General features: G+C 37.0%; 1 long non-coding RNA gene across 1 annotated transcript in view; it reads right to left on the reverse strand.

Moving 5' to 3' along the window:
* Window positions 1-673: 673 nt before the first annotated feature.
* LOC141278404 (uncharacterized) overlaps window positions 674-21,350 on the reverse strand; it is a 222,857-nt gene continuing 202,180 nt past the window's right edge. Inside the window, exons 11-12 of the long non-coding RNA XR_012331138.1 lie at window positions 10,343-10,535; window positions 674-9,479 (exon numbers count right to left, since the gene is read on the reverse strand). This is a non-coding gene — a long non-coding RNA (uncharacterized lncRNA). The remainder of the gene's footprint in view (window positions 9,480-10,342; window positions 10,536-21,350) is intronic.

Genomic DNA, 21,350 nt, shown 5'->3' on the forward strand with positions numbered 1-21,350 from the left:
AAAAAAATTACACAAATAAAAAAGATATTTCGGAAGTAAAATCATGAAAGAAGGCTTTTCTAACTAGATGGACCATGCTATTTTTCATCAAAATGGGAAAAAAGACAGGCAGATTTAGTGAGGTGGATAGAAAGAGGGTAGAGGAGGCTACATGAGTACCATTTTGGACATGCCAAGTTTGAGGTATCATTGTAACATTGAAGGAAAAAAAGTAGGCTTTTAGATATTCAAGTTTGGAGCTCAGAGGAGAAGTCTGAGCTAGAGATATAAATATGTGAGGCATCTGCATATCATAGGGCTTAGGGAGAGGGCAAAGAAGGGAGAAAAGAGGGCCTAGGATCAAGTGTGGAGGAAGAACAAAATAGGACAGGTGAGGATGAAGCTAAAAAGATGAGTGAGTTAAAATAAAATAAAAAAATAAAATAAAATAAAAAGATGAGTGATGAAGAATCATCAAAGATGATGGAGAAAAACCATGAAAGAGTTATTTCCAAAAGTCAGGGAAAAGGGCAGTTTAAAAGAGAAAAAGATCATTGGCCACTTGTGCTGAGGGAGTTAGTATCAGGAGGTCTGAAAAATGTCCAACTTGTTATGTTTTTACTCCATCTTCCATAATATATGCCTCGTCTTTTATTACTTTAAATATGTATATACATACATTTAATTTCCAAAATATTCTGTGGCTAACCAGGCATGTGAAACTTTTGTAAACAAGGGAATTGTTTTGGATCCTGAGAGGTAACAACCAAAATAGAAAGCTATGTTTCCAGATTATACTTCTCAAATTAGACAATGAATTGTTGTCACTAGGTACTAATAACATGCACACGTAATCTTAGAACCACTGAACTGTAAAATGTGATGTGGAAGCAAAAGCATCTTGGAAAGAGATTTCAAAATTCCTCAGAACCAAGTGTATTTGTTGTCTAGAAGTTAAGCAAGAGGTGTATGCCGCCAGTTAGATCATAAGACAAAACCTATCTATGCAATATGTAAAACACATGTCTTAAAAAGTTAAGGACAACCGAAAGTTAGAGAACAGGAAATCACATGGCAGGCAAATGCAAAGAAATAGAAAGTACTGGTCAAGATATTAATATGAAACAAAATTAAATACAAAACAGAAGAAAATGAAGAAAAAAAAGAAAAAAACTTTATTATAGCAAAGGCCAAGTAAAAATGAAGATCCACTTGTTGTGAACCTTTATACATGAAATAAAATAGTATTGAAAATTATAGAACAAAATTAAAATACATTTAATACAAGGATGAATACACAGAAAGCAATGTTAAGAATTTTAACTTGCTTTACTGTATCAGTTTCCTAGGACTGCTGTAACCAAGTACTACAAACTGAGTGGCATAAACAAGAGAAATTTATCTCACAGTTCCGGAGGCTAAAAGTCTGAAATCAAGATGTCAGCACGTTGGTTCCTCCTTAAGTCTGTAAGTGTGAATCTGTTTCACGCCTTTCTCCTAGGTTCCGGTGGTATACCAGAAATCTTTGGTGTTCCTTGGTTTGAAGTAGCATAACTCCAGTCTTCAAATGGCATTCTCACTGTGTTCTATCTCTGTGTCTAAATCTACCATTTTTGTAAGGAAATAGTTATGCTGGATTTAGGGCCTCTTCTTACCTTGATCATCTGCAAAGACCCTATATCCAAATAAGGTCACATACACAGCCTCTGGAGGTTAGAATTTAAACATCTTTTCAGGGGAGACAAATTCAACCGATAATACTTACCCAAGCTATAATAAATAGGCTAAGAATATATAGATACTATCTAATATAATTAAATAACAAAAATAAATACAGGGGAGGGGGAAGGGTAAACTGGGAGGAAGCGAGAGAGTGGCATGGACATATATACACTGCCAAACGTAAAATAGATAGCTAGTGGGAAGCTGCCACATAGCACAGGGAGATCAGCTCCTTGCTTTGTGACCACCTAGAGGGGTGGGATAGGGAGGGTGGGAGGGAGGGAGACGCAAGAGGGAAGAGATATGGGAACATATGTATATGTATGACTGATTCACTTTGTTATAAAGCAGAAACTAACACACCATTGTAAATCAATTATACTCCAATAAAGATGTTTAAAAAATGGTTTTCAGAAAATATAAATACCATGTTTGAATCAAAAAATAGGAAATTCAGACTGACTTTAATGGAAAAAAAAATGAGCAAGAGGTCAAACACCTACGTCCTAAAATGACATCAAATCTACACGGTTTCACAGATAAACACAGATAAATTATATCAGTTACTCAAATAAATAATTTCAATAATATTTTACTTATTCCAGACCTTACAGAGAAAAAATAGGCTTCCTGTTTCTCAAGGGCTGGGGTCTTTGTTTTTGTTAGTCAACACCGGAGCCCACGTCAGTGACTGAGGATTCTCTATTCACCACACAGGCCACTTCTGCAATAGAAACCAGAAGAGCCAGACACACACTTTCCCAGCCTCCTTTGCAGCCAGAGCTGGGCACAAAACCTAGGAATGTACCCAGGAGGGCCTGTGAGTCAGCCGGCTGCTCAAGAACCAGAGGCCTGTCAAATAAAATCTGACAACGGGTATCAGAATTGGGTTCAGCCATTCATTTCCAGAGATAACAGTGACGGCAGACCCAGTGATGCCATTGGGAGGCCTGTGTTCATTGAATGGGGCTGTTCAAGTCACAATAGGTGGTGCTCAACAGCAGCAGAAGTGCTGTCTTCTTCTCCATACCAGCCTGGAGGGTTCCTGGAGGGTGCCTGTGGGGCATCGATCCTGACAATGGAACTTCCTAGTCTAGTTCTCAATACTTTAGAGGTTTTCTGAGCCTCCTAAATTCTTCCATGAATCCATTTTACTACTGTTAGTTAAAATAAGTTTCCATTTATTCCAGCTGGGAACCCAGACTGACACACAATAAAACACTGGCAACAGAAGCTGAGAGAGATAATCTTTTAAAAGTATAGCTCCATCTCACATGTAAGTATCCATGTTAATGTAAAAATCATTTAATAGAATCTGGCAGCTTATAAAAAGGATAATTTACCATGACTCAGAGGGGTTTTCCCGAAGGTTTTTATTATTAGGAAATCTACTGCTATAATTAATGTAATTAAAAGGTCAAAGGAAATAAGCCATTTAATCATCACTATCGATGCCAAAGAGACGTGATAAAATTAAACATCCATTACTGATTCAAAATTAAATTTCATAAAACTGGAAGGATAGATTTTTTCAACATAACAAAGTATACATTTTTCAAACTCAAATTACAGCATACCCAATAGGGAAACTATATTCATAGTCTCACTAACATCAGGCACAAGATAAGCGTGCCCACCACCTTAATTATTGCCATAATTTTTGAAGAACTGGACAAAGTAATTAGAAAAAGGAAGAGTCCTCAAAAACTGAAGAACAAGAGAGAAAATGTCACTTATTTCACATGGTACGATTGTATATCTGTAAATTCTATCAACTGATATTCAATTGCAAACTAAGAAATCATTTAGCTGGCTAGATACAACTTAATATACAAATATCAAAGTCAGTGGCTTTCTTACAATGACTTTCCTTACAACTCGTTAGGAAAATACATTAAAGAAAGAAAAGGTCTTGATTTACAATAGCAACAACAATAAAAATACCTAGGAATAAGCTTAAATGTGTAAGAATTATGTGATGAAAACTTTAGCCAAAGATACATTTAATAAAGTTGAGTAAATAGCAACATATACATTTTTTTCAGAAAAGAAGTTTCATTGTCATAGTTGCATTTATTTTCCTTAAGTTATTTTATAAACACAATGCAATCTCAATAAAAATATAAATATGTTTTTCTGAGGGAACAAGAAAAATCTACTATAAAATTCATGTAGAAAAATAAAGATAACAGGTAAAGAAGTAATGAAGGCCTAGTCCTATCATGTATGTAAATCTGTAATTACAGTGATTAAAGCAGTATTACATTAGCAAATAAAAAGATCAGTACAATAGAGGCATTCATAAAGAGACCCAAAGAGATAGAGGGATTTATATATAACAGGGCAGCATTTTGCAATAGTGGAAAATGGCAAACTATTCACTATATGGACAATTTGGCTATCTGTTTTGGCAACTGTTTAGCTATTTGAAAAAGAAAAAAACAATCTGTACTCCTATCTAATTCCTTAGACCAAGATAAATTCCAAATATTCAGTGTAAATACCATGAAAAAGTGAAAATTACATATAAAAACATGAGAGAATTTTACTGGGGAGGCCTTTCTTCATATTCAAACTGTAGAAGCCATAAAAGCATTTGACAAATATGAACGCATTGAAGTGAAACATTTCTAAAAAATGACAACAATGTATACACAAATATAAATATGGGTATATATACATTTTATATGTGTGTGTGTGTACATGTATGCATGTATAAATGCCAGTAACTATGTCAGATAAAAACACATTGAGAGCGAGTCTGGCAGGAACTTACCCTGAGAAAGCTTGAGCCACTCAAGTGGCTAACCACTGGCTGGGGTAGAAAGGAAGATAATGAAGCTCATTCTCTGTCATTCTCTTCCCGGCATCTTCCCGAGGGGGAACATGAACTATCACACTGCCCATGAGAAGGAGGTAGTGAGAGCACAAGGAGAGCAGAGGCCCATTCAAAAGCCTCAAGCTCCAGTCTTAACTGTCTGACCCTCCAGCTCCAGTGTCCCTGCTGGGTACAAATAAACAGTGTCCTCAGGGTCCTCAGGAAACTGCCTCTGAGATGGAGACTTTCACAGAGGAAGTTTACCTAAATATGCTCTGGGGAACAACATCCTTAGAGCAGTTCCAAGGAAGTGGTACTGGGCAAAAGGGAGTCACTGAACTTCAGGAAACTTAGCAATGGGTTTCACCACCACCCCTCCCAGCAGCTGAGGAAATGAGTTCCTCAGTCCTGCAGGGGTATCCAGGCAGTGCACTATAGCATCCACCACAGAGAGCAAGAGTGCCTATGAAACGCCTTGTCTCAGGGCAGAGATGAACAAATGCTGAACAATTATTTTCCAGTTATGTAACTTTTGTCATTCCAGTCTATCGAATGGTCTCAGATTTGTATTTTATTCACTGCTATATCCCCATACATACATAGATACACATATGAAACAATTCCTTAGATACAACAGATGGCCAGATAATAGTATTAAATGAATGAATAAATGAATAAATAAATTTTGATTTCCTTAAAACATAATGAATTCTTTCTACCAGTTGGCCAACATCTATCAGTATTTTAAATGTATAAGTCCTTTGGTTTTATAATTGCATATCTAGAAATTTTTTCTGTAGTTATAGTCACATAGATGAATAAAATATATGTGATAGAATATTACTTGCACCATTATTTAAAATATTAAAAGACCGGAAACAATCAAAAGTATATAAATATGGAACTAAGAATGAATAACAGATGGATACAGTTGAACACCATGCTGTTCAAAAGGAGGTTATAGGATGCACTGAAAACAAATTATCTCCTAGGCATATTTTGTAGTGATAAAAAGCGTGATGAAAACAGTGGGTATAAAGTTCTCATGTTTGATAAAAATAAAAAATATACATACATCAAAATCAAGTAAGAATATAATAAAAATCAAGGCTCTGCAAAATATCAAAAGTATTTGTCATTTAAAAAAATAAATTTATTTACTTATTTTATTAGTTTTGGCTGTGTTGGGTCTTTGTTGCTGTGCACAGGCTTGCACGGGCTTCTCATTGCAGTGGCTTCTCTTGTTGCAGAGCACGGGCTCTAGGTGCACAGGCTTCAGTAGTGTGGCTTACAGGCCCAGTTGCTCCATGGCATGTGGGATCTTCCCAGACCAGGGCTCGAACCTGCGTCCCCTGCACTGGCAGGGAGACTCCCAACCACTGTGCCACCAGGGAAGTCCCTGTCATGTTTTTAACTTCACCTATTAAAAGGGTTTATGACTTTCTCCCTTCCAAATCTTATCAGAGTAGGGAATTCCCTGGCGGTCCAGTGGTTAGGACTCCATGCTCTCACTGCTGAGGGCCCGGCTGCATGTCTCGGCCAAAAAAAAAGTATTCAAATCCTATCAAAGTAGTTTTTCTGAGTAGCTTTATTACTTTGCCAGGCAAACGGGGACACAGCGCCTGGAAAAACTATGTGTCCCCACCCAGGATGCCAAGGGTGGGGTTGCTGACAAGGTTAGGGTGTGTGCAGGGCCTCAGGTGGTCTCCTAATCTTGATGAGCTTCTTGGTCCCTTTAATCTTACCTCACCTGGTTTCTTGGCTGTTACTCCCTTGATTAGCAACTGTTCGAACCTGCCCTTCAGATCTCAGGGAAGGTCATAGAGGCTGGAGTCTTGCCTACAAAAAGACAAAAAGGCCTCCGTGCCTGGGAGCACCACAGGGCCCCAGCTCAGTTTCACTCCCTGCTTTTCTTTGATACCCCTCACTATCAGAGTAGTTACATCATACTTAAAGTCCACATTTGTAATAATCATCACTGGTTCGGGGGCATTCTTTAAATTCAGCACTCTTCTAATTTCAGCTTTACAAATTAATAAATAAATGTCTTGGTATTTCATAGTATATATAACCAATAGAGTTTTTCTTAATTTACATAAATTTTCAAATGTACTCATTTTTAATTTGATTATTTACTTTTTTTTCTTTTAATCGTTTACTGCCTAGGAATAGTTTTCCTTGAGCAGATTACATTTATTTATTTATTTTTAATAAATTTATTTATTTATTTATTTTGGGCTGCAATGGGTCTTCATTGCTGCACACAGGCTTTCTCTAGCTGCAGTAAGTGGGCTTCTCATTGTGGTGGCTTCTCTTGTTGCAGAGCACGCGCTCTAGGCACACGGGCTTCAGTAGGTGTGCCACACGGACTCAGTAGTTGTGGTGCACAGGCTTAGTTGCTCTGCAGCATGTGGGATCTTCCGGGACCAGGGATCGAACCTGTGTCCCTTGCATTGGCAGGCGGATTCTTATCCCCTGGGCCACCAGGGAAGTCCTGAGACAGCATCACAGACATTTTTAAAGCTGAAAGAAACTTTAGGAAGCCTTTTAGATATGAGGAAATTTGGGCCCATAGAGATGAAAAACATTACCAAAGATTCAGCCCTAGTTAGTAGCAGAAGCTGCGGAATGCCACGTGTCTGACTGCTGTCAAGATGTTCTCTCTAAGTAAAAACAATCTTTTAGTTAGATTTCATCTATCATGAGTTTTCAGATCACGTGAGACAGCTAAAAATATATTGTGACTTGGTGAAAAGAAAATATAAATCATCTAGTATAAATTTATTTTCAAAGATAGTATTTACAACCAAAGTAATCATTTATCATGTAGTTTACACTTGGGCTAACTAGGGTGATTTTTCCAGTGTGGACCTGCATAATATAAACCTCCTGAAGAAAACTAAGAAAATTTTTCTAGTAGGACTTTATTAAATAAATCCTTATTTAAATATTCCTCAACATCTTTTCTTAAAAGAATTTATATTTCTGTTTAAATAGGATGTTTGAAAAATGTATGGGGTGGTGCTGTGATGAATTGGGAGATTGGGATTGACATATATACACTAATATGTATAAAATAGATAACTAATAAGAACCTGCTGTATAAAAAATAAATAAATAAAATAAAATCTCCCCCTGCCGAAAAAATATATATAAAGCCTTCTCTAAAAAATCTGCCAGGACTCAAGGTTTACTTTATACTCAACAAGAAGTTTTTGCCCTTTCATTTGATCACAGCGGTGAAGAGCACACACTCTGGTGTCAGATTGCCCTGGTTCAAATCTCAGTTCTTCCACTTAATATATGTCTGACCTTCCTTGTACAAATGAGGTAGTCTTTCTGCACCTCAGTGTCCTCATCTGTAAAAGGTATATGGTAATACTAATCTCTACGAGTTGTTTTGAAACTTAAATGAGTTAATATAAAGAAGCTCACAATAGAATCAGTTAGATTGTAAGCCTATGTAAAAGTTAGCTGTTTTTATGAGAGAAGCAGCCATGCTCTCGAAATTCTGCAGTAATAGGAGATGTCTATAGTGGTCGAGATTCTTCCCCTTTTGTTTTTCCAACCTTCTTCAATAAAAATGTATTGAGCACCTACTTGGTTCAATATACTTACCACCCTTGGGACAAGTGTGTTTCTGTGTGAGGATAACCAATTGTGTAGTCTTCCTCATGACTGAAATGAGAATGAGAGCCATGCATAATCTGTCATTTGCCAAATATCTACTGAGTACTTACTCTGAGCCAGAGATTTACAACTACCCCCATTGGTATGTTTACTCATAAAAGCAGGCCATTGATTTGCTTGCTTCAAAACCAAGCTCTGAATTTTGACTCTGTTATAAACTTTGTATCTCCTACCCACAGAAGACACCTAGTAAGTATTTTGTGAAAATATATACAGCAATAAAAAAGAACAGATATTGCATTCAGTGACTATAAAATAGATATTTAGCTTAATGTATTAGGATTACTCAAAGTTAAAATTTGATAACAAACAACAAATGACCTAGTAAATATCAATGCACCCATTAAGCCACTTTACGTTTTGTTTTGTTTTTCTAAATTCTGTTTTACATAAAACTTTGGTAAGGAAGTTGGGGGCGGACACCTTCTTTAAATAGATTTTTTTCCATTTGCTTCTAAAATAAATTACATGCATCACTTATAAGTGAAAACAGCTGATTTACAGAGTAAGGTTTTACTTAAATGCTAACTGAAGAATGTAAATTTATAAACAGTATTTGCAACTATTCAAATAATACCGAAATGGAAACAGCTTAAACCACAAAAAGGAGACATATTCTTTTTTTTTTTAATGGATGACCACAACAAAAGCAACAATGATTGCAATTACCAAACACGAAACACACTCATACTATGTCATAATATTGACATTCAGTCCAGTAATCCTCCACTGTAACAGCTCCTTTACTTTGCAGTGAAAATTGATTTGTATATTTTTTGCCTCTGAGTCCTTGTGGGATTTTTTTTTCATTCAAACAGAAAGTCACAAAAATTATAATCATCCTCATCAGTTCACTCAGTCCCATGTAATTAATTTTTTTCATCTCGACCTTTTGTTAGCACTTTTATGAATTCATCAGTTTTTCATTAGAGTTCTGAAAATGCTTATTCATTTAGTTCAGCAGTATAGTCAGACACCAGAAACCTGTACTTGTCAGAGTCTTGTCCATGAATTCCTTGAAGATGAAACCCTTTCATAGGAACATTTTTGCAAAAGCATCAGAGTACACCCAGAACTGTCTGTAAATGACAAAAGACTTAAAAATGACCATGGTTAAAGATTTGATGAAAGTTCATAATAATGCAATTGACAAGGAAATTTAGTTATTTCTGGGGAGACATATTTTTGATGTTGAACGTCATATCAGCCCTGTGATCATCTCTGCAGCAGATAAAAATTTTTAACAACAGCCAGCAGCCCAAGGATTGATCTGAGAATAGTTCAAAGTATAAAATTAGAAAGATGAAAATGGAAGAGTGGAAATGCAAAGGCATGTGACATCTCATGGCAGAGTAGAACAATGACCAAATTGCGTTTGAAGTAACGGATTTCAGGAAGCCTAGATGTCCCGGATTTAGATGTCTTCTGATAGTTCAAGGAGTTTATATGTTTTACATATCTTCATTACCAACTTATGAGTAGATGAAGAAACTGAGGAATAACAAATATAAGACTGGGCTTCCCTGGTGGTACAGTGGTTAAGAATCTGCCTGCCAGTGCAAGGGACATGGGTTCGAGCCCTGGCCCAGGAAGATCCCACATGCTGTGGAGCAACTAAGCCCATGTGCCACAACTACAGCCTGAGCTCTAGAGCCTGCAAGCCACAACTACTGAGCCCACGTGCCACAACTACTGAAGCCTGCATGCCTAGAGCCTGTGCTCCGCAACAAGAGAAGCCACAATAATGAGAAGCCCGCACACTGCAACAAAGAGTAACCCCCGCTCACTGCAACTAGAGAAAGCCTGTGAACAACAATGAAGACCCAATGCAGCCAAAAAATAAATAAATAAAATAATTAATTAATACAAAAAAATAAATATAAGACCTGTCAAAGGTTGTAAGATCAGTCTGTCAAATTAAACACTCCTTTCATTAAACTATTTTGGAAATATTGATGGTGTCTTGACATAAATCAGTTTAGATCACATCAAATTCGGCTATGTAAATAAGGAATACATAATAAAAGGATATTTATTTTTATTGAAATACTTATCCCTTATTATAAACATAATGAGCATTTATTTAGAAAATACAGAAATAAAGATTAGCAAAAAGATGAAAATAAAGATTACCTTAGGGGCTTCCCTGGTGGCACAGTGGTTGAGAGTCTGCCTGCCGATGCAGGGGACACGGGTTCGTGCCCTGGTCCGGGAAGATCCCACATGCCGCGGAGCAGCTGGGCCCGTGAGCCATGGCCGCTGAGCCTGAGTGTCTGGAGCCTGTGCTTCGCAACGGGAGAGGCCACAGCAGTGAGAGGCCCGTGTACTGAAAAAAATTTTTTAAAATAGAAAAGAAAAAAATAAAGATTACCTTAGTCCCACCACTAAGAGATAGTCACTTAAAAAAAATATATTAAGTGCCTACTAACTACCAGATCCCAATATCTCTAAGATTTCATTTTCTAAGAACTCCTTGACTGCCTTTCTACCAGGCATACTGTCCCTCCTGCTGTTCCTTGAACCTTTCTGACAGTGATCATTCTCATTCCATTACAGTTATGTATGTCAAGATGTAAAAACATTAACAATTACTGGCATATAGTGATAATTCAATACACAAACACTATTAATAGTATTTTTTTATTTTATTACTAAATTATTAATTTCTGAGCAAAATGATCTTTTAATTTTATTTGCAGTTCTTTGCTTCTTAGGGCAAACTATTTTTTTCTTATGATTACTAAGCAATTCTGTATTGAATTAATTCATCATGGCTTTTGCCTGTTTACCTACGGGTATATTTGATTTTTAAAATTCAATAAAGCGTTTTTTGTTTAGTAAATGTTATAATTATTTGCCAAAAGAATTTCCTTAGTGTAATTTTTCTTTTTCATTTTGATTATGTGGGCATTTTAAAAAATAAATAAATATTTTAAATGATTTTATCTAGTCCACATTTCTTATATAGTCCGCATTTTTATATAACCTCTTCAGCATCACATATTCTTATTGTTCAAGAAATATTTTGAGCACAGACCATGAATTAGGTACATGTACTAGGTACTGTACTAGGTGTTAGAGATACAGCAGTGAACTGAAGAGACAAGGATTGTCTTATGATGAGCACATTTGAGAGAAGGAAGGAGATAATAAGCAAGTAAGTAAATAAATTTTAAAAATTAGATTGTAAAAAGTACAATGAAATAAAAAAGCAAGAATATATAATGGAGAGAGTAACTGGGGGAAACAATATTGGAGCTGATCACTGAGAATAAGAAAAATCCAGCCATATAGAGGAAAACCACTCTGAGTAAAAATAACATCAAGTGCAAAGGTCTTTGGGCAGCAAAAAGTTAGATGTGATTAAGACACTCAAAGCCCTGTATGACTGGATCACAGTGAGGAAGAGAGTTGTATAAGAAAGATGGGGAGGTAAGCAGCACCTTAGAGGCCATCGTAAAGAGTTTAGATTTTATTTTAAAAGCAACAAGAAGCAGTTAAACTTGATAGATGAAACATGATGTCTGACATCCTTTTTAAGAGTATACATGTTTAAAACGTAGGAATATAAAAATTGGCAGATGTTGAATCCAGCTGCTTATGTGTAGCTGTTGGAACACATTAACAAGAAATCCATAGATAAGGGAAACTCTGGGGGAAATCAATCAGGACTCCATCTCAATAACACCATCAAGGACCCAGGTTCTTTTTAACATTCCTTTCTTGTATCATTGATCCGTTGACCTGTAAAAAATGGCCACAGCAGTTCCTGGTGGCAGAGGACTCCAGCAGTTCCTGGTGGCAGAGGACTCCAGCAGTGTCAGCCATAACCATTGCATTTAAAAAAAAAGCTTTAACGGACTTCCCTGGTGGCGCAGTGGTTAAGAATCTGCCTGCCAATGCAAGGGACACGTGTTCGATCCCTGGTCCGGGAAGATCCCGCATGCCTCAAAGCAACTAAGCCCGTGTGCCACAACTACTGAGCCCACGCATCTCAACCACTGAAGCCCGCACACCTAGAGCCCGTGCTGCACAACAAGAGAAGCCACCGCAATGAAAAGCCCGCGCACCGCAACAAAGAGTAGCCCCCGCTCTCGCCGCAACCAGAGAAAGCCCACGCACAGCAACAAAGACCCAAAGCAGCTAAATAAATAAATAAAAGCTTTAAAAATATAGATACCTTTGATTTGGAAATTCAAATTTTAGGAAAGGACTACAAGATGAAATGAAGGTCATCTAATTATTAAAGCTGATTTTGAATGCAAGCAGGACCCTGTGGGGCTCCTGGGCACAGAAGCCTTTCAGTGTCTCCGTTTCTTGCAGGAAATAGACTACAGCCTCCATGACCTTCCCTGAATTCCAAGGGGCAGTTTCAAACAGTTGCTAATAGGGAAGGGAGAAAATGCAGAAACAAAGGAGGAGTAGGCAAGAAACAATAGTGCACTGGTAAAGCAGGGTCTTGGTTCCTCTGCAAAGGATATGCATATCTTTGAGAACTTCTTCAGGAACTAAGGCCCCCCACCTCAGTGGAGGATGGCAACTTTAGGCTGAGCACAAAATTCCTGGGACACCACACTGTTGCCTCACCACCAACCAGTCAGAAGAAATTCACATGCCCTTCAGCCCACACCCCAAATTTTGCCTTTAAAAACGCTTCCCCCAAACCATTGGAGAGTTCAGAGTTTTTGAGCATGAACTGCCTGTGTTCCTTGCTTGGTCCTTGCAATAAACCTCTCTCTACTCCAAACTCCAATGTTTCCATTTATTTGGCCTCACTGTGCATTGGGCACAAGAACTTGGGTACAGCAACATTTCAAAAAAGGGAGAAAGAGGTCTTACATGAATACAATCTCTGGATATGAGAGGAATGAGGGAAGGAATAAATTCTTCAGATGTTCACAAGGGAATTATTGTCCCTAGGGTAGAGTGATATTTTAGTTGAGAAATGACCATCTGTCATTTTTCAGCCTGCAGCATTCAGCCTTGAAGATTTTTACCAATGATTATGAATAGTCGTCAAAAAAATATGCATTGCCTTTAGCAAAACAGTCTTGTGGCTCATATGGTGGAGGTTGTTTTCATACACCACTAAAAATATAGTGAAACGTGTCAGGAGAGTAGAATTAATACATGAACAAGTGAAAAAGAAACAGCTAAAATCAAAAGCCCTTATTTATGGGCTGAAGTTTTGTTTTTTTCTTAATTGATAAACTTTATTTCTTAGAGCAGTTTAAGGTCTCAGCAAAATTACGCACAAAGTACTCATATACCCCCTGTCCCCATACATGCACAACCTACCCCACTGTCAGCATCCCTTACCAGAATGGTACATTTGTTACAGGTGATGAACATAAACTGACACATCATTATCATCTAAAGAGGTTATTCTTCTCGTTCTCTTTTTTTTAATATAAATTTATTTATTTAATTTTGGCTGCATTGGGTCTTCTTTGCTGCACGTGGGCTTTCTCTAGTTGCAGCGAGAGGGGGCTACTCTTCTTTGCAGTACGTGGGCTTCTCATTGCAGTGGCTTCTCTTGTGGAGCGTAGGCTCTAGGCGCATGGGCTTCAGTAGTTGTGGCATGTGGGCATGGGCTTCAGTAGTTGTGGCTTGCAGGCTATAGAGCACAGGCTCAGGAGTTGTGGTGCACAGGCGTAGTTGCTCCATGGCATGTGGGATCTTCCTGGACCAGGGCTCAAACCCGTGTCCCCTGCATTGGCAGGCGGATTCTTAACCACTGTACCACCAGGGAAGTCCTCTTCTCATTCTCTTGACAGTGTCTTTCACAGAGCAGAAGTTTTTAATTTTAGTGAAGTCTATATTATCAGTTATTTCTGATTTCACGGATCATGAAATGGTGTTGAATCTAAAGTCATTGCCATAACACAGGTCATGTAGATTATCTCTTATATCTTCTCTTATATCTTTTATAGTTTTGCATTTTACATTTAGCTCTATTTTGAGTCAATTTTTGTGAAGAAAATTAGGTCTGTGTCTAGATTTTTTTTCTTGCATGTGGATGTTCACTTGTTCATGTCCAGTATCATTTGTTGAAAAGACTGCATTTCTCTATTTTTTCTATATTTCTCTATATTACTTTTGTTCCTTTCTCAAAGATCAGTTGATTCTATTTATGGGTTCTATTCTGGGCTCTCTATTCTGTCTTATTGAGCTATTTGTTCTTTTGCCATACTGCACTGTCTTAGTGATTGTAGTTATATACTGTCTTGAAGTCAGTAGTATCAGCCTTAAAATCTTGCTCTTCTTCAATATTTAGCTAAATAGCCTGGGTCTTTTCCATTTCATAATCTTTAGAATCAACTTGTCTATATCCACAAGATAACTTGCTGGGATTTTGATTGAGATTGCATTGAATCTATCAAGTTGGGAAGAATTGACACCTTGACAATAATGTCTTTCTATCAATGAACATGAATATTTCTCCAATTATTTAGTTCTTTGATTTTTTTTCCCCCATCGGAGTTTTGTAGTTTTCTTTATATAGATTTTGTACATATTTTGTAGATCCTAGCTTGCATACTTGGAATAAATTCCACTTCATTACGGTGTATAATTTTTATACATTGTTGGACTTTGCTAATAATTTGTTGCAAATTTTTGCACCTATATTTATGAGAGATATTGGTTTGTAGTTTCCTTTTCTTGTAATGTCTTTGTGTGGTTTTGGTTCTTTTTTTTAACATCTTTATTGGAGTATAACTGCTTTACAATGGTGTGTTAGTTTCTGCTTTATAACAAAGTGAATCAGCTATACATATACATATATCCCCATATCTCCTCCCTCTAGGTGGACACAAAGCTGGTTTTTGTATTAGGGTAATGCTGACTTCATAGATTGAGTTAGGAAGTATTCCCTCTTCTTCTGTTTTGTGGAAGAGACTGTAGAGAATTAGTATAATTTCTTCTTTAAATGTTTGGTGGAAATTGGTAATGAATCCATCTGGGCCCAGTGCTTTCTGTTTTAGAAGGTTATTAATTATTAATTCAAATTCTTTAGTAGATATAGGTCTATTCTTATTTTCTAACTCTTCTTCCTTGAGTTTTGGTGAATGTGTCTTTCAAGAATTTGTCCATTTCATCTAGGTTATCAAATATGTGGTCAGTTATTATTTAGCCTTTAATTAGCCTTTTAATTTCCATGGGATCTATAGTAATGTGCGCTTTCTCATTTTTAATATTAGTAATTTGTGTCTTCTCTCTCTCTCTCTTTTTTTCTTAGCCTAGCTGGAAATTTTGATTTTATTGATCTTTTGAAACAAGCAGCTTTTGGCTCATTGACTTTCTCTACTGATTTCTTATTTTTGATTTCACTGATTTCTGCTTTAATACTTGTTATTTCATTTCTTCTGCTTGCTTTGGATTTTATTTTCTCTATTTTTTTCTTTCTCTTTTTGGTCTTGTTTCCTCAGGTGGAAACTTAGATTACTGATTTTAGATCTTTCTTCTTTTCTAATATATGCATTTAATGCTATAAACTTATCTTCAAGCACTGCTTTGGCTGAATCCCACAAATTTTTTTTTTTTTTTTTTTTTTTTTTGTTACGCGGGCCTCTCACTGTTGTGGCTTCTCCCATTGCGGAGCACAGGCTCCGGACGCTCAGGCTCAGCGGCCATGGCTCACGGGCCCAGCTGCTCCGCGGCATGTGGGATCTTCCCGGGCCGGGGCAGGAACCCGCGCCCCCTGCATCGTCAGGCGGACTCTCAACCACTGCGCCACCAGGGAAGCCCTCCACAAATTTTAAGTTGTGTTTTTATTTTCACTTGGTTCAAAAAATTTAAATGTCCCTTGTTATTTCTAATTTGACCCATGTGTTATTTAGAAGTGTGTTGGGTAATCTCCAAATATTTTGGGATTTTCCAGTTATCTTTCTGGTTATTGATTTCTAGTTTAATTCCACTGTGGGCTGATACATTGTATGATTTTTATTGTTCTAAATTTGTTAAGGTGGTTTTTTTTTTTTTTATGGCACAGAAGGTGGTCTATTTTTGTGTATTTTCCATGTAACCTTGAGAAGAATGTGTATTCTGTTGTTGTTGGATAAAGTGGTCTACAGATGTCAATTATATCCAGTTGACTGATGGTGCTGTTGAGTTCAGCTATGTTCTTACTCATTTTCTGCTTGCTAGATCTGTCCATTTTTGATAGAGAAGTGTTGAAGTCTCCAACTATTATAGTGGCTTCATCTATCTCTCCTTACAGTTCTATTTCTATCAGTTTTTGCCTCATGTATTTTGACGCTGTGTTGTTAGGCACATACACATTAAGGATTGTTATGTCTTCTCAGAGAATTGACCCCTTTACACTATGTAATGTATCTCTTTGTCCATGGTAAGTTTCCTTGCTCTGAAGTCTGTTCCATCTGAAATTAATATAGCTACTACTGCTTTCTTTTAATTAGAGTTAGCATGGTATATCTTTCTCCATCCTTTTACTTTATATATGTCTTTATAGTTAAGGTGGGTTTCTTGTAGAAACCATATAGGTGGGTCTTCTTTTTTAATCCACTCTGATAATCTCTGTCTTTTAATTGGTATATTTGTACCATTGTAGTTTAAAGTGATTACTGATATAGCTGGATTAATATCTACCATATTTTTTATTGTTTTCTACTTGTTGCCCTTGTACTCTGTTCCTATTTTTGTCTTCCATTCTTTTTTTTCTGCTAATTGTGGTTTTCATTGAGGATTTTATATGATTCTATTTTCTCTTCCTCCTTAACATATCAATTATACATAACACAATTTTTATAGTGGTTGCCATATACATTTACAACTAATCCAACTCCATTTTCAAATAACATTATACCACTTCATGGATAGTGAAAGTGCTTCATGACAAAATATTCCTAATTCCTCCCTCTTATCCTTTGTATCATTGCTGTAATTTACCTCCTACACATAAGCTACCATCCTCAAATACACCTTTGCCATTATTATTTTGAACAAACTGTAACCTGTTAGATTAATTAAAAATAATAAGAATAAAAGTTTTTATTTCACCTTCACTTATTCTTTGCTAATGCTCTTTGTTCTTCTGTAGATCTGAGATTCTGACTTATGTCATTTTCCTTCTCACTGAAGAACTTCTTGCAAGGCAGATCTAGTGGCCATAAATTCCCTCAAATTTCGTTTGTCTGAGAAAATTTGTTCCTTCACTTTTGAAGGATAATTTCCTAGGTTGATGATTTTAATTTTTCTTTTTTGGTTTCAAAACTTTAAATATTTTATTTCATTCTCTTCCTGCTTGCATGGTTTCTGAGGAGAAGTAGGATGTAATTCTTATCCTTGCTCCTCTATATATAGTAAAGTATTTTTTTTCTCTAACTTCTTTCAAGATTTTTTCCTTTATATTTTATTTTCTGCAGTTTTCCTATGATATGCCTAGATATGGTTTCATTGGCACATTCCTACTTGATGTTCTCTGAGCTTCCTGGATATGTGGTTTGGTGCCTGACATTAACTTAGGGAAATTCTCAGTCAGTACTGTTTCTGTTTCTCTTTCTTCTCCTACTCTATTCCCATTATACCTATGTGAGACCTTTTGCAGTTCTTCAACAGTTCTTGACTATTTTTTATGTTTTTTACAGTATTTTTTCTCTTTGTATACTTTTCCTTTTCAGTTTTGGAAGTTTCTACTGACATATCCTCAAGCTCAGAGATTCTTTCCTCAAACATGTCCAGTCGACTTAGAAGCTCATCAAAGGCGTTCTTCATTCCTGTTATAATGTTATTGATCTCTAGCATTTCTTCTTTATTTTTTCTTAGAATTTCCATCTCTCTGCTTATATTACCCATCTGTTCTTGCATATTAACTACTCTTCTATTGGCACTCATGATCTGATTATTTCCAATATCTCTGCCATATCCCTGAGTCTGGTTCAGATGCTTGCTCTGTCTTTTCAAACTGTTCTTTTGCCTTTCAGCATGACTTGTCATTTTGGGCAAGGTGTACTGGGTGAAAAGAACTCTGGTAAATAGGCCTTCAGTAATGTGGTAGGGAGGTGTGGGGGAGGGGAAGTCTTCTAGAGTCCTGTGATCAGTTCTCAGTCTTTTAGTGAGTCTGTGCCTCTGAGCTGTGAATGTCACAAGTGCTAAGTGGGACATGGCTAGAGGGTGATGGAGTTGAGTATATCCTTTCCCCTAGGTCATTTAGGCTCTGATAAAATTCCCATAGTTTAGGCTCTGGTAAAATAGTTTCTTTTGAGTGCAGGCCTAATTAAAAAGAACATAATGCTCTGGCATGTTTCAAAATGGTTACTTCCCCCCCCCCTCATCCCCCAAGGGGATTTATTTTTTTCCTGATATTGACTGTGGGAACCTGGTAGAGTTTCAGGAAGTAAAACTCACAAAAATGAATGGACCCCCTGGAATTTTTAACTCTCAGATTTATGCAAGTTGAGCATCCAGCAATTCCTCAATTACACTTCGGCATTTCCTACATAGGCACTGGTATCTATGGAGGTTTCTGCCTGTGGGTTTCTGTTCTGGTAAATTGTGCTTCTCTGTATGGCCAGTCTCTCCAATTTTGAGGGCAGAGTTTTATCCTGTCACCTCACTTCTTTGAGGGATCTAAGAAGAGCATGGAGTTTTCAGTTTGTTCAGATTTTTATTTGTTAGGATAGAGAGGCAACTTCCAAGCTCCTTACAAGCTGGGTCAGAAACTGGACATGCTAAACCTGATATTTAATTGGTGAGTGTGCTCTCATCACACTGGCCCTAGCACACCCTGCTCACACTCTCTTGCACTTCCTTATCCCCTTTTGGGATTCCTAGCTCCGACACAAAGACCATGTTCCAACTACCTTGGCTCACCTTAGTAGTTATGATATACAACCATGAAAAGTGAATTAAAAGAAAAATCTATCAGGGAACTGAGTAGAGAAAAAGATGATAATTTTTTTTTTTATAAAACTCAGAAGTAGATATTATTTGGTATTTCTTCATTGGTTTATTTTAACAAGGATTATTTTTAATTAAAAAAATGTTTATCCTTGTCAACTGAAAAATCAAAAGCACAACCTAAAAGTTGAGAATTATGTATTATTCGGTGGACTTAAGCCCAGGACACAAAGGTAAGAGAGGAGCCAGGATAAACAGGAGTTTTTGCAAAAGACAAACAAATAAACAAAAAAAACCCAAACCAAAACAAAAAAACCCCAAAACCCAGGTAGTGGAACGTCAAAAGATTCCTGCTAACTGAAGAAAACCAGACATCTCAAGTTAATGAATTTAGTGCTTTCCACACATGGGAAGATGCAAGAGTCTGGTTTATTGAAATTATTCCTTTGATAGGGCCACTATCTTATTTTTCTGCACCCTGAATCCCCTCAGGGTACACAGTCAGTGCAGTGGAAGCCTGTTTATCTCCATCCTGAATTCCCCTCGGGGTGCACTGTCCTGCACCATGGGGGAGGGGAGTGGGTCAGTGGCTGAGGGTTTTACATCCTTTGTTTACTGAAATGATAGGTGACATTCTTTGTCCACATGCTCTTGTTTTTAGCTTTGAAAGTGTAGCCAGGAATGGGTATATAGCAAGGATTTACTAAAAGACTAAAGTAAGGGTCTTTTATGGGTATTTTTTCTGCCCTTCAGGAAACAGACATACTCTGTGGCATAACCTTGCTAAAATGTCTCTTAAGGCAAGATGCAAGATAGCAAAGCTCTTTTTCTAGCCAGCCTGTCATGAATAAAAAAGACAAGTGGGACTTCCCTGGTGGCGCAGTGGTTAAGAACCTGCCTGCCAATGCAGGGGACATGGTTTTGAGCCCTGGTCCGGGAAGATCCCACATGCTGCATAGCAACTAAGCCCGTGCGCCACAACTACTGAGTCTGCGAGCCAAAACTACTAATCCTGCGTGCCACAGCTACTGAAGCCTGTGCACCTAGAGCCCGTGCTCCACAACAAGAGAAGCCACTGCAATGAGAAGCCCACATACCACAACGAAGAGAAGCTCCCATTCGCTGCAACTAAAGAAAAGCCCACGCGCAGCAATGAAGACCCAACACAGCCAAAAATAAATTAAAAAAAAAAAAAAGACAAGGGGCAATCGCCACTCCCTCTGAGTGAATCACTAAATCAGCCAAAGGAGAAGGGAGGGAAATAGAAAGAAGCTCCATGACTAAGACAGTGGATATGAGCAACCTTCCACGTCTGAATGGTAGAATCCTGCTCAAAGCAGTAAGATATATCTCCCTTGAAAATGTTAGCCCATTTAGAATCTTGGGTATTAATAGCCTTTATCATTCATTTTCTTTTAGCTCATATGAATGGCTTATCACTTCAATTAACACATATTTCATTCCTTTTTAGAATATTCATGAAAGTTAAATTTCAAATGAACACTGCATATGTGGACTTTTAAGAACATTATAACATCACTCACAAAATCTACTTAGTGATCTTCACAGCAATCAGAGAGAAAAAGAAGTTGATAAAAAATGAAGCAGCAGAAGGGGGCAGTAAAACTCAACAGAATGCTCTGGAAGATTTTTAATATGCTTTCTTATTTTCGCTTTATACAGAGAATTTCCCAACAAATTTCAGAGACTCATAAAAGAAATTTTATATAACAGATACATATATTTGTCTAAAATGTACACAGAAACACTAAATATATACCCAAATGAGAGTTAAAATTTTTACATAATCATAACCTTCTTTTTTATGGTGTGACATACAGCATAATAATCATAGTACTTTTCTACGTAAGACAGGTTTAGCCACTTTGATTTGGTTTGGGACATTTAATATTCCCCCATGACCAGCATCCCCAAATATACTTTCCATTTTATTTTATTGTCTCAGACTTGTCAAAATTAATAAATCACTATTGTTTTTCCTGAAGCCCATAATTGGACTTCCTTTCTAAACTGCACCCATCCTTAAAATGTCATTTTCTCCTTGAACTATTTTCTGACTGCATAGGTACATGTAACTCTCTCTATTGTGCTATAGAAGTTACAGATTAAACCAAGTACTTTAACCAAAGAGATGTTTTTTAATTGAATTTCCACTATGAAATGGAGTTCAATTTCTTTAAGTTCCAAGTAGTCTAAATGTGATTATTCTCTACACTGTTTTGTTCTTACCTTTGAATTCAGCCTCTCTGCAAACAGAACA

Source organism: Tursiops truncatus, chromosome 1, assembly GCF_011762595.2.
Source record: "Tursiops truncatus isolate mTurTru1 chromosome 1, mTurTru1.mat.Y, whole genome shotgun sequence".
In the NCBI taxonomy this organism is placed as follows: Eukaryota; Metazoa; Chordata; class Mammalia; order Artiodactyla; family Delphinidae; genus Tursiops; species Tursiops truncatus.